We start from the raw sequence: 13,621 nt of genomic DNA on the forward strand, positions 1-13,621 counted from the left end.
CCAAGTTCCCCCTCAGTTACAAAGTGTCTAGAATCTGGTTTCCAGATCCTGGGCCTCTCTCTTTCCCCTGCCTTGGTGGAATCTGCTCTTGACCACTCGGGACTAGCCCCTTAGCACCCTGACCTAGATTCTGACTGCCCACTTCTTCCCCCTGCCCACTCCATCAGAACCTATGTCCCCCTTCAAGTCCTTCCATTTGATTATCAAAGCGACAAGGAGCTGATGGAAAGAAACTGTCATTAATAATCCACGTCAATTTGTTGGCGCAAGATTACTCAGGAGGGATCCTAGCCAAACAGGTTAACAAGCTGTGAGAGTTTATAGCCTGTGAAACACCTTCTTCATATACCATACCTAACTTGCTTTCACTCTCACAAGGATTCTCTGCAGTGGATGCTGCTATTAGCCATCCTCTTTAGACTCAGAGATGGGTAGTTAGTCCCGAATCACTCAGGCAAGGTGCAGAGGTTGGACTTGAACCGAACACTGTGTGCTCTCTTCACTCCGTCTTCCTCCACCTCCGAAGTCTACTCGATAGTTCAGAACAGCGTTTTGTTGCACAGATGCTCTCCTCTAAATATTCCAGCCTGTGGCTCTCACCCTACCCTGTGCGTTCCTTCCTGACTGCCCCTCTGTCGAGCTCCCACAGCGCTGGGACTTGAGACTCTGCCCCCTTCCTGCTTAGCCGAGGTGATCGCAAACACATGTTCCCTGCTCACTAGGCTTTTGTTTCTTCATCTGGGATTGATTCCATCGACTAGGGTCCCTTTCCAGCTTTAAGAGTCTTAGCAAACTGATTATCTTTTTCTCCTCCTTCATTCGTCCCACAAACAGTTATTGAGTATCTGCCATGTGTCAGGCCCTGGGTTATGTACTTTTCCCACACTTTTTTCATTTCTTTTAAAAATAAACTTGGACCTTTGAGTGTCTTACCAACAGAAAACAATAGCAACAGAAGAGAAAGCCCAAGAATGAAAAAGGAAAAAGCTTCCTCAGCAGGTTCCCACACTCCGCCCCGCCAGACGCCGGCAGGTTTGCAGAAGGAGCTTGCAGCCAGCAGGAGAAGACCAAGGCCAGCAGGGGCCCTGCCCTCAGGGCGCACGCTTCCTTACCTGCCAGGGCTGCCCCTTGAAAGCCTCTGCTCGGGTCCTTTCAGAGAGAAGCTCAGCCATGCGGGGGAGCGACCGAGGAGGCAGAGGGGGGCCTGGGAGGCTGGGTCCTTTCATCCCTCGGTGGGGTGTTCTCTCCCACCCTGCCCCTTGCATTGGGACCTCTCCCTTCTCGCCCGCTGCTGAGACGGAGGCCTTTCTGCTGGGTGTTTCTGCCAAGCTCTGGCCCTGCGCTGCCACTGATTTGGCGGCTGACGGCAGGACTCGTGGGTCACCATGTCAGCATGCAGCTGTCCAGTTCCCACTGCAATTTAAGACGCAAGAGCACAAGAGGCAAAGCCCGATGCTCGGGGGAGCCAGCTCACAGGCAGGGCTTCCTTTGGGCCCTCCTCATGCTGCCAGGGCCAGGCTCCGTTAGCCTCTCTAGGAAACGGCACGCTTTTCCGTCCCACTCACTACACCTCTGCCCCTGCTTTTCTCCAGATCCGGACCCGAAGTGGCTGCCTGTCGACCTAGGCTCTGCTGACTCAGTATCCCACAGTCATTTGCTAAAAAGACCTTCACCACTCGTTGCGTCTGGTTTCTCAAGGAGACATTCCGAGATTGAGGCCACTGAGGAGACAGTAAGCCCGGTGGGGGGTTACCCCACGCTCCTTCCATGTGGAAGCACCCTCATGCCTGTGTTTTCATGGGAACCTGGTGCCTACATGGACACGAACACCTGTTTGCACTGTCAGCCCTCAATTAGTGAACGTCACCACACTCATTTTAAACATTGTATTTGATCAAAGCGGACCGGCATGCGATTTAAAAAGTCAACTGCTACAGTCCTTCAGCGTTTACTGAGACAGAGAGAGGTCCTGGGCCTCCCCCACTCCCCCGCCCCCACTTCTGCGTCCCTAGGGGACCGTTTTCAGCTTGCGTGGCTCGCTCTTTTCCTGGTGCCTGTGTGTGAATATGAGCAGCAGCTCTGCGTCGCTGCTTCCTGGGTTTCAGCTCAGGGGCTGCCTGTTGCCATCCCACCGCAGCACGCGAGGACTCAGCCCCTTCCCTCCACTCGCTCCTCTGCACGCGTGGGCACTTCCCGTGGCCCTTTGTTCCCACCGTAGTTAGCGTGTAGTTCGGGGTGGACCCATAACTGTGCACGTGTCCTCATGACAGAGCTAAGCCGTGGAGTCAACTAGGACGGCTTTTCCGCCCCAGCGTGTCTCTCGGTTTGGATTCTTGTTTTTTCCGTACATTTAGGTTTCTAAGCTCTTAGCAGTAATCACCTCTCAGCCCTGCCAGGTACCCCGATGTCTCAGTGTGTCCTTGGAGGCTTCCTTCTCTCCTGCTCGGGGGGCAGTGGTGCGTGGCTCCGTCTCAGGTAGCCCCGCGCCTCACAGTCAGCCCGAGACTCCCTTGCCTCTTTCTCGTCTTGGATCACCTGTTTCTGGATCTCATGTCTTCTCATTCTTTGCTTCCTTCCCTCTTTTTGATGACTTATATTTTTGGAAACTTCTGAGAGTGCATGAAAGGGAAATTTTTTAAACCTTGCATGGCTGAAATGTCCAGCTCCTGCTTGACTTAGTGTGGGATCCTAGATAAGAAGTCGTTTTTGCCTCAGAACTTTGATAGCATGGCTCCACTGTCTTCTAGCTTTCAGGGCTGCTGTGGAGTCACAACTTCTTTGCACGTGACCTGGTAGGAATTCTTTGTCTTCAGCATCAAGAATGTCACCAGGACATACCTACTGTGCTGGCCACTTGGTGGCCCTTTCGGTCTGAAAGCTCATGTTCTATGATTCTGGAGTATTCTCTTGAGTTATTTCATATCCTTCATTGTAGTTCTAAAGCTCCTGTGATTCAGCTGTCGGGATGAATTTCTCATCTGCTCTTTCCTCGTTTCCTTCTTTGTCGTTTTTATTCTACTCTCTGGGAAATTTCTTCAACTTATCTTCTAATGCTTTTATTACGTTTTTAAATTTCTGATGTCATTTTTTTTTCTTTCCAAGAGCTTGGAGACTTTTCCCTAAAAAACACAAAGTTTTCAGTGGAGTTTTAGATATAGTGAAGTTGGATGCATGTGGTTAGTTCACTATTTTAACAATTCCTAACAATTCCTACCTTCTATTTGTCTCAAATCCACTAAGTTTGTAGAATGGTTTCCTACCTCACCCTCACAGCCTAGAGTGTGGTAGCTGCGTAGAACCTTGGGGTCGTCTGGTTCATCCCCACCCCTGACAGAGAGAGTACCCAGTTCTCAGAGACATGAAGTGTCCTCTTGGAAAACACTTGTTTCTGCCAGAACTCACCAGAAGCGTGTGAGATGAATGATTTGGCAGGAACACTGTACTCTCATAGCTTTTTTGTTTGTTTGGGCTTCCCAGGTGGTAAAGAACCCGCCTACCAATGCAAGGGACATAAAAGATGTGAGCTTGATTCCTCTGGAGGAGGGCATGGCAACCCACGCCCGTGTTCTTGCCTGAAGAATCCCATGGACAGAGGAGCCTGGTGGGCTACCATCCATGGGGTCGCAGAGAATCGGACACTGTTTCCTCTTTTCCAAAAAGTGTTACTGAGTTATAATTGACGTATAATAAACAAACTGCACATATTTAAAGTGTGTGATTTGACCAATTTTGGCCCATATACATATGCCCCGCACACACATATGCATGTACTTAAGAAACCATCATCTCAGTCAAGACTGATCAGCCCCAGCTCCCCCTTCCCCTTTGTCACTGCCGCCTCCCGCCGCCCGCAGCCCGCCCAGGCAGCCGCGGGTCTGAGTTCCATCACTGTGGGTTAGTCTGCACTTGCTCAGAGTGTGGTCAGTCTTTCTGTCTGGCGTTTTCTGCACTAGTTTTGCTGGGTGCTTTGGAGGCCACGCCTGGCTGTCCAGGTGAGAAGGCTTCCCCAGCTCCACCTCCTTCCACAGCCTTCCTCTTGTACACGCTTCCCACCTCGCCTTGCACAGGGGCTGCCACCTGCAGGGTTCCGGCCAGGAAAGGACTGCGTTAACATCCACATGATTTTATATGTATGATTTGGGTGATTGTACAGAAGACAACAACTCATGTTGGGCTTGTGCCAAAGAAGTAAAGCTCTAACGATGGATTTCTGAGCATGAGCACAGAAGTTTGGGGGAGATTTTTGGCCAAAGGCCTCCCCTGAACCTCTAGACTTGCACCCTGGTAGCAGAATCCCCGCAAACTGAAATCCCCTCTGGTTCCATTCAGAATTTTGGTTTCCTGAAACATCAGCCATCGAGAAGCTAAAAAAAGAACACATGTCTTGCTGGCCTTCCTTCCTTTTGGTCTGTTTGGCAGAGAAAACAACCCCATGTCGATAAGAGGTCACTCGTGAAGGCAGGGTTCCCGTGTTTTGTCCCTGAGTCTCTGGTCTGGGTGAGAGGAGGGCCGCCAAACGTGGTCCCGGGCCGCCAGACCAAAGCCTGAAGCCGGCAGACCAGCCTGGCTCCGGAGGTGCCCCACTTCTTTCCTTCCTTGCTGGCACGTTCATCAGTTAACTCACAGTTCACTCCTGACAGTGCTGTGAAGGAGGATTGGGAACATTTCTGCGTGTTAAAAATGAGAAGGGGGCAGCAGCATCTTCACTTCAACGCGCTCCTCAGCGGCGGCCGTCCGAGGGGAACCACCCAGGCCGCGGCCCTCGCCAGGGAACATGGTGGTAGGGAACCTCAGGGCAGAGGTGGGGGAGTCAGGGTTTCTTTGACATGTAGTGTATGTATTTACGGTTTGTAACGATTGCCAGTGCAACGATATTTATCACATTACATGGTTACATTTAAGGCAAATTATCGCCTGTGTTCTTCAGGCTGTGCATTAGAACTCTATGACTTATTCACTAAAGACAGGTTTGTCCTCGTAAACACCAGCAGTGTGGCCACACACACACACACACGCCATCTCCAAGCACCATCATTTTATTCTGCTTCTTATAGTTTAGCTATTTTAGGTTCCACATGTGAGGGGTATATAGTGCTTGTCTTTCTCTGTGTGACTTAACGCGAGTCCAGCCGCGCCGGCCCTTCCCTCGAGGCCCGCCCGCACCGGCCCTTCCCTCGAGGCCCGCCCGCGCTGCCAGTGGCAGGATGTCCTCATGCCCCACTGCGTGTGTGCTGTGTCTTCTGTCCATTCATCCACTGACGGGCATTTGCGTTGTTCCCATATCTCGGCTATTGTGAATAGTGCTGTGATAAACGTGGGAGTGCAGATGTCTTGTTGAATTCCTGTTTTCATTTCCTTTGGCTATATACCCAAGAATGGGTTGCTGGATCACAAGGTAAATCTATTTTTATTTTTTTGAGGCGCCTCCATATCGTTTTCCATAGAGGTTGGACCAATTTACATTCCCACCCACAATGTGTAAAGGGATTGAACTAATTTTCACGTGTTTATCGATCGGTTGGACTTCCTCATCTGAACTGTCTGGTTTTAGCTCCACCCATGTACCTAACAGGTTGTTTTCATAGGAGTGACATATTATGGACCCTTATCCTTTATTGATTATTGCCTATATGCATTGTAGTTACTTTCTCCAAGTCTGTGGTTTTTCTTCATACTTTTTGAATGTTTCTTGTGGAAAAAAAAGTTAAATTTTTAAGTAAGCAGATTTAGCAGTATTATCTCTTACAGCTTTTGTGTTTTAAGAAATCCATCTTTCCCCAGAGATCATAAAGTTATCTTTGTTCTTTTGTTTGTTTCTTGTTGGTTAAAGAGTTGAAGTTTTTTTAGCCACCTTTATTTTGTTTTCAGTTTTACTTTTCCATTAAGAAACTCTGTTGTCTCAGAGCCGTGCAATGAACACCCTGTCCTCCCTTTGTGATGTGTAAGGTCACCGCTACTATATGACACAAGCCCCTGCAGACAAATCTGTTTCCAACCTTTACATCCCACCCGCTTGTCTATTTGCCTGTTTGCCTGTTGTCATGTCTGCCTTGAGCTTTACTCTTTACGTGTCTGTTAAGGCAAATTTACACCTTCTTCAAAAGGAGGAAAGTTGTTTTGGCTCTTTTTGATCCTTTTATTTTTCCCTCACAAGATTTTTTTTTCAATCCAGATTGTCAAATTTCATGAAAACCCTCTTGGGCTTTTTCAGATGTTTGTATTTCATTTCAAATTAATTTGGGAGTAATTGCCAATTTTATGACGTCGACTCTTCCCGCTCATGAGCACGGCACACCGCAGGGTCGGTCTGAGTCCCTTTTTCTGCATGTGTGTTAGACTCACACTTAGGTGCCCTCTGGTTTTTGCTGCTGTTGTAAGTGATATGTTTGTAAGTTGCTTCTTAGAGTAGCTTTTAATTCTACTGTTATTTTGAGCTTATTTGTTTTATTATCATTTTCAGGCGCACTTGGTCTCTGTTGCTGCACCAGGGCCTCCTCTGGTTTCAGCGAGTGGAAGCTGCTCTCCAGTTGCCGTGCACGGGCTGCTCGTCGCAGCGGCTTCTCTCGAGGCGCGCGGGCTCACAGGCGGCTCGCTGGCCCTGGGCCCAGGGGTTTCAGTGGTTTCAGCACAGGTGCTCATTAGCTGTGGCTTGCTGGCTTAGCTGCTCTCTGGCATGTGGAGTCTTCCTGGGCCAGGGATCGAACCTGTTTCCCTGCATTGGCGGGCAGATTCTTACCCACCATGCCACCAGGGAAGTCCTCTTATAATAGTTGTGATGGCATATAGGGAGGCTGCGGACGTTTTTGATATTGGCCATCTATCCAGCAGCCTTGATTCACTCTCGTTAGTACAGTCATCTCCAAAGGAATTGTTTGAATTTTTCAATACAGAGAGTTAATGCAAATAGTGTCACTTTATTTCTTTTCCCAGTCTTGCATCAGTTTAATGCTTATTGTGATCTCTCAGACCTTTATTACAAACTGAATAGTCTTTACTAGAAAGAGGAGGCTTCTAATATTTCACCACTGAACCGTAGATTTTCAAAAAAATCCTGTTTATTGGGCTAAGAAAATGCTTTTATGTTTCTAGTTTACAGAGAGTTTTTACTATGGGTAGATGTTGAATTTTTAAACATCATAATAATTTGCTGTGTCTATTGAGATATGTTTCTTTAATTTACTAATGTGAATAATATTGATTGATTATCTAATGTTAAGCCACCCTTGCATTCCTGGGATAAACTCTAATGGGTCATGATTTATTTTGATACATTGCTAAAACAGAATATTTTGTGTCTAAATTTGTGGATAATATTGGCCTCAAGTTTTCCTTTTTCATACTTTACTTACAGTATATAGAGGTGTAAACAAACTATTTTTATAAGGGTTAGAGCCGGTAGAATCAGAAGGGAATCAAAGAGCATCCCATTTGATCTTCTCACTGTAGAAGGAGAAACTGGAGCCCAGAGAAAGGAAATGCCTTCCCAAAACCGTGTAGAGGTAGACAGCTGGGACTACCGTGCTCGGCAGAGCTCTTATGAACTTCCACTTGCTCTCCCACCCACGGTCTTATTCCGTCTGTACAGAGGGCTGTGTATTGCCCCGCAGTCAGTGAAGAACCCGCCTGCAACGTAGGAGACCTGGGTTCCATCCCTGGGTCAGGAAGATCCCCTGGAGGAGGGCCTGGCAACCCACTCCAGTGTTCCTGCTGGGAAATCCCATGGACAGAGGAGCCTGGCGGGCTGCAGTGCACGGGGTCATAAGAGTCAGACACGACTTAGTGACTGAACCACCACCACCACATTTATGGTTGGGCTGAGAACCAGGGAAGTCACATCGTGAATCATGTAACTGGAAGCCAGGCGTCTGACTCCTAGACCAGAGCCCCCTTCCAAGTTACTTTTGTTCTATGCCCAGCCCCCCGACAGATCCACTGTTTAGCCTGAAATGAAGGGAACCCTGAGACCTACATCCAAAACGATGACTGTACAGGAGTCCAGCAGTATTTTCACAGGCATGTCAGATAAGCGGCCCGTCTGCTTGAGTGCATCTGTCTGAGTGGCCACTCCAGCGGGCAGGGGTGAGGCCTTCGTGGTCCTCAAGGGCTGTCAGGTGAAGGGACAGCCTCAAGGCCAGAGTAAGTCCGGGGTCTCTAAGGCTGTCCCTCACAGAGTGTCTGTTACAGAGTCAGAGCACAGGTCCCTGAGGGCCTGTCCTTGCCGCCCCAGAGAATGGGGCTGCAGGTTCCCTCCCAGCCCACGCCTCAGCCACAGCACCCTCCCCAGTATCTCCTGGCAAGCCGCTTCCTGCGCCAGCGCCCTGTCTGCCCATGCTATTTGTGTCCACTTCTGACAGCTGGCCCCAGCCCAGCAGCCCCTTGCCGGAGGATTATCCGATTATCCCATTAGCCCAGCGTGTCCTTCCTTCCTTCAGAGCTATTAGCTCCCATCCCTCCTGCTCCCTCACTCCCTCCGAGGGCCGGTTTGCAGCCTCTGTCGCTCCTTCCCAGCCAGGCTGAGGGCCGGGTCAGAACCCAGTCACACAGACTCGGGGAGCCCCAGAGCTGGAGGGGGCACTCTGCACGGCGGAAGGACGCTTGCCGCCGCATTTCAAGTCACGTGAGCCCGCTGGGCCCCACGAAGGCTGCAGGCCCCGGGCCTCTCACATTCGCCTCCGTGCTCTTCCCTACCGCACCTGGTCAGCACGCTGTATCAGGCGCTCGCTGCTCAACCCTGGGTTGGAGGGGAAACCATTCCCGCTACACTGTCTGGAAATCCGTGGCTGGGACTAGAAGTTACGGTCTAAGAGCGCGCACGTGCCGGTGGAAACCAGCGCATCACCCAGGAGCTAAGTCACACCTTAGCAGAAGAGATGTCAGCGGGAGTAGGTGACACGCGTCCGGCGCACGGAGCAGGCGCTGAGTGCTGAAGGCGAAGAGGCTTCCAGCAGGGGCTTCAGGAGGGCCTCCCAGAGGAGGTCGCGGTGAAGCGTGGACTGTGTTGAAGCAGGGGAGATTCAGAGGGTCTTGCGTTCATTCCTGGCAGAGGCCTCCCCGAAAGGGAGAGACGGGGAGTGGGTTAGGATCGGGGGAGCGGTTCAGCTGGCTCGGTCGGGGCGGCTGGGGGAAGGGTGATCGGACTGCAGGGGCCGAAGCAGCTACAGCAAAAACAGAGGTTGGTCTGGAGCTCACCCAGGTGGGTGAGAGGATGAGGCCTCGCTGACGCCATGACTTTGGGCGGATTCCTGGAGGAAGGACGGATGGAACAGATTCAGAAGACGTCTGGAAAGAGGGATTGTCAGGGTCTGGGGAGACAAGGACCCCGGCAGTGGGAAGAACTGGGCAGGGAGGCAGCGGGGCGGGTGAGGACCCACCTCTGCGCCCTCGGGCACTCGTTAGGTGGGGTATGTCGTAAACTGGCAAAGTCTGCCTAACCTGCGCTGCGTGATCGTGATGCCTTCCCTACCCCCGTCTGAGCTTCTCGGGCTTCTCCTCCAGACGGCCACGTGCTGACCCCACCAGACGGCAGTGCATTCAGAGGCGCCTTCCCTCCCCTGACCCCGAACCGTAAACTGTACAGGACAGGATGGGGCTGGAGACAATAGGGGATCCGATGTCTGTGTCCCTTGCAGGCCAGCAAGGCGGGGCGGCCTCAGAGTGCCCTCCCGCCCCCCGAGGTCGTGAGCACCTTCCTTCGGTCACTCGATTGGGCCAGGTGTCGCTGAGACTCCCTCCTCTGGGCGGGCGCGTCCTCACTGGGGACTTGAGTTTGCTGATGATTGGCTGTGGTGTTGAGACCTGACCATCCTCCTGCCTTGAGCTGGGACCCAGACCCCATGGAGCTCCTCCTCCCTGGGGCTCCCGTCAACCGGAATGTGAGGCCGCTGGAGGCTGCAGCCGTTTCTTCGTGGGGCACTTGGCAGAGTTCGCACTGCTGACCTGACTGATGCTGCTGGCTGGGCTCCGTCCTCCCACTCATCCTTGCATGCTTGTTTTCTCGGACTGACCACAGGACTTCACACTGATCTTTGCTCAGTTTTCTCTGCCTGACCCGCTGAGGTCATTTTGAACCCCGGTTTGGTCAGTATCTCCTCTCTGCTCCCTCTGTGATAAGTTGTAACTCCCCTGGCCTTGAGGCCTTCACTGTATGGGGCAGGAGGGGGCGCAGACAGCAGGTGACCCTTGTCTGTGCTCCTTGCCGAAGTGGTCAGCCAGGGACTGCTCCCAGCGCCAACCCCCACCCCCACCCCCACAGGCCCCAGGGGCTTCCGGGCGCCTGGTTTGAATCCAGGCTGGCCGCATTCTTGTGTTGTTTGCACTGGGTCTTTGCTGGTGCACACAGGCTTTTCTCTAGTTGTGGGAGAGGGGGCTCCTTGCTGCGAGGCACAGGCGTCTCACTGCAGTGACTCCTGTTTAGAGCACAGGCTTCCGGTTGCAGCGCGTGGCCTTGGTGGTTCTGACTCACAGGTTGGGGGTCACGGGCTTAGCTGCTGTGCGGATGTGGAATCTTCCTGGACCAGGGATCAAATCTGGGTGCCCTGCACTGGCGGGCGAATGCCTATCCACTGTACCAGCAGAGAAGTTTGCCACGTTTCTTATCTCAGAGTGGCTGGGTATTTGTGGAACATGCCTTCAAAGCACTTTCACATCTATTACGTTTTATCTAAAAGCAGGCATGGCAGGTCAAAGAAGTCAGTGGCAAGGCCGTTTGACCCTGGTACTGACCCCCATGCAGAGCTGCGTGAGGCAGGGTGGTGGTTTCAGGAGTGAACCGGGGCATTTTTTGGCATCTCTGGATGAGGCAGAGAACAGTCAAGCTGAAACCCCAAGGGCTAGGCTGGGGATGGCCGCAGAAGGCCTGGCCTGGTCTCTCCAGCCCCCTAAAGATTCTGCAGCTTCAACAGCTGTGATGGGCTCTGGGCCCGAATTTTCCCGAGAGAAAACTACATAATTTTTATAATTTTATAAAAGTTTATGATTTTTATCTGACATTTCCAAAAAAATCTCTGAATCTAAACCAGGTTCTATCACCCTCACTCTCCTTTCCAACCCAACTGGAGTGTGGGTGGATTTAGAAAGAACAGAGAAGAAAGATCAAAACTGTGACAAGCCTCTGACAACATTTTAACTTGAAAATTGCCTGCGAACGGGAGGCGTAATCCCATGTGGGCAGATGTAAGTCAGGCGTGCGTCTGCTCAGTCTCCCCCACAGCTTTTGACAAACACCTGGAAGGCACGTCCCTGAACTCGACCGTGGGTCTGGGAAAGATGAAGCCACATCGGCCGGCCTGATGCCCGGTGTCCCCAGGACACTCCCGGGGCCTGAGTCCTGCTGGCAGCCTCACCTCTGCTGCCCCGGTTGACAGCACCTCTGCTCGCCCGCCCCGACCGCCCGTCCCCAGCATCACCAGCAAATGCTCAGGAAGTGCTTGAGAGGAACAGAGTCAGGAGGTGGGGCTCCAGGTGAGCCTGTTCCTTCCCACCCGAGCCCGCTCTGTGCGCTTCCTGGCCATTAGATGCCGGTCCAGAAGGCAAGAGTCTCTGTGTGTCTCTGAACACACACGCACACTTCCCTGGGCAGGGCAGAGACGCTTGGATGGTTCAGCATCCAATCTTTCCTACTGGTGGGGAAAAAAATCCTTCCCTCAGAGGGATCCTCATACCCGTCACTGTCACCCCCCGCCCCAGAGCCCCTCTCCAAGCCCGACTCACGGGAGGGCCTCAGGCTTGTCGGGGAGCTCTGCCAACTTGCCCTTTCCTCTCTGGCAAAAGGCGGGGTGTAGCCAGAGCCCCTCGGACGGTGCCTGCACACCAAGGCTCCATACTCTGCGTGTCCAGCCCTCTCCTTAGAGTCTGTAAGTCATCCAACGCTCTTCCGCCCCCTCCCAGCCCTGCAGCCCGATGGGGGCCGTCCCAGCCGTGGTGGCTGCTCACGATGAGTTCCGGTACAGTGAGGGGCGCCTTAGGAAGGGGTGGGGTGGGTGAAGGGAGCAGGGGGCCGTGGTAATCCGACTTCTGGTAGCGCACTTTCCACTTTCCAGAGGAGACGGGCCCCGCGGGGGCGACCTGCCTCACCGCAGACCTCAGGCCTCCCCAAGGTCCTGCTCCCCTAACGCGGCCTCTGCCATGGGCACAGGTTGTCCCAGAGCTCAGGCAGCGCGTGGGTCCGGCAGGGAGCTCGGGGAGAGTGCTCTCCCTGGCGACAGCCCATGGAACCGGCCACGCTGGGGGTGTGCGTGCGTGACGGGCCCGGAGCGTGTTCTCGGCCCAGAGCGCCTTCCCGATGTGCCTTCCCTCATGGCCCGGCGTCAAGGCAGGCCATGCCAGACCGTTCCTCCTGCCCAAGCCACTGGCTTCCACGAGCCCCCGAGTCCCTGTTTCTCCATCACAGTTGACAAGAAGGCCCGCTTCCAGCTCTGGGGTCCCACGGTAGATCGTGGGGTGGCCTCTCATTTCCTATCACTTCCCAGGCTGCCCTCATCCCTGAGCTGCTGGGGTCTGTCTCCAGAGCTTGTCCCCCGGTGGTATGTACAGAACGGGGGCTGACCCGCCCGACCCCCCACAGCAGGCTCCTGGGAACCCAGTTGTTTTAGGTGAGAGAAAGGGGCCTCAATACAAATGGGGAGCTTTTCAAGGGGAAAGCAGGCCTGCCTCTGGTGGAGCAAGTGATGAGCCAGGACCCAGCCTGAGCCAGGCCTCTGCTCACAGGCTTCCCTGGGAACCCTGGTGACACCACAGAGAGGGCTGGTCTCTTGATAGAACCCCGAGCCTGGGACAGGCTTGCAGAAGCCTGCTGCCCTACCCCAGGCCCCGGGAAAGGCCAAGAGAGGCCCAAGAGGCCCTGGGCCGGAGCCTCAGGGCTTCGAGCAGCACCAAGGTGGCCCCCAGCTGCTCGGCCCAGGGCCGGCAGCCTCTGCAACCCCAGGGCTGGGCCGGACCTCACGTCTTGCGGGTGACTTTGCCCAGATGTACGTCTGTGCACACACGTGTGTGTTCTTGTGCGGCCAGGCTGTGACACACATGCCCGTGTGTGTCTGTGTGCACGCACATACAAGCCTGGCTCCCAGGGGGAGCCTGCACAGGCATGCGTGGTGAAAGGTCACGTCGTCCCGGGACTGGGCCTGTGAGGGTCTGGGGCTCAGCGGTACCCGAAACGTCTCCTGAGGCCTGGCTCTGTTCCTCCCCAGCCCAAACCTCTGTTTCCCGAGGCCTTCTTCTTTCTGGCCTTTGTGGGTCTCTCGGTGGCCTCTCCCCACCAGTTGGTCAGGAGGACTCAGAGCCTTTGTGCACTCGGCCGCTTCAGGCCCCAAGCTGGCCACCGTTCTGCCCTCTGCCCGCAGCCAGCATGCACCAGCGCGTGTGGGGTGGAAGGGCCAGCATGGGTAGGGTGGGCCGCACGTTGATCTCTGCGGCTCCGGCCCTGGCTGTCCGTGGGAGCCCCTGGGAACTGCCGCTGCCCACGTCCACCCACATCTCTGCAGCAGGGGCTCGGGGTCGCCCTGCATCTCCTCCGTGTAGCCAGCCCGGAAGACCTCTGAAGGATGGGGCCATAAGATACTGCCGACGCAAGCCCGGCTTGGCTTGGGGTCCTCACACGTGCGTCTGTTTAGCAGGAGCAGGAAGA

This window comes from Moschus berezovskii, chromosome 19 (genome assembly GCF_049115385.1).
Source record: "Moschus berezovskii isolate FMDL1 chromosome 19, NW_MosBer_1.0, whole genome shotgun sequence".
Lineage (NCBI taxonomy): Eukaryota > Metazoa > Chordata > Mammalia > Artiodactyla > Moschidae > Moschus > Moschus berezovskii.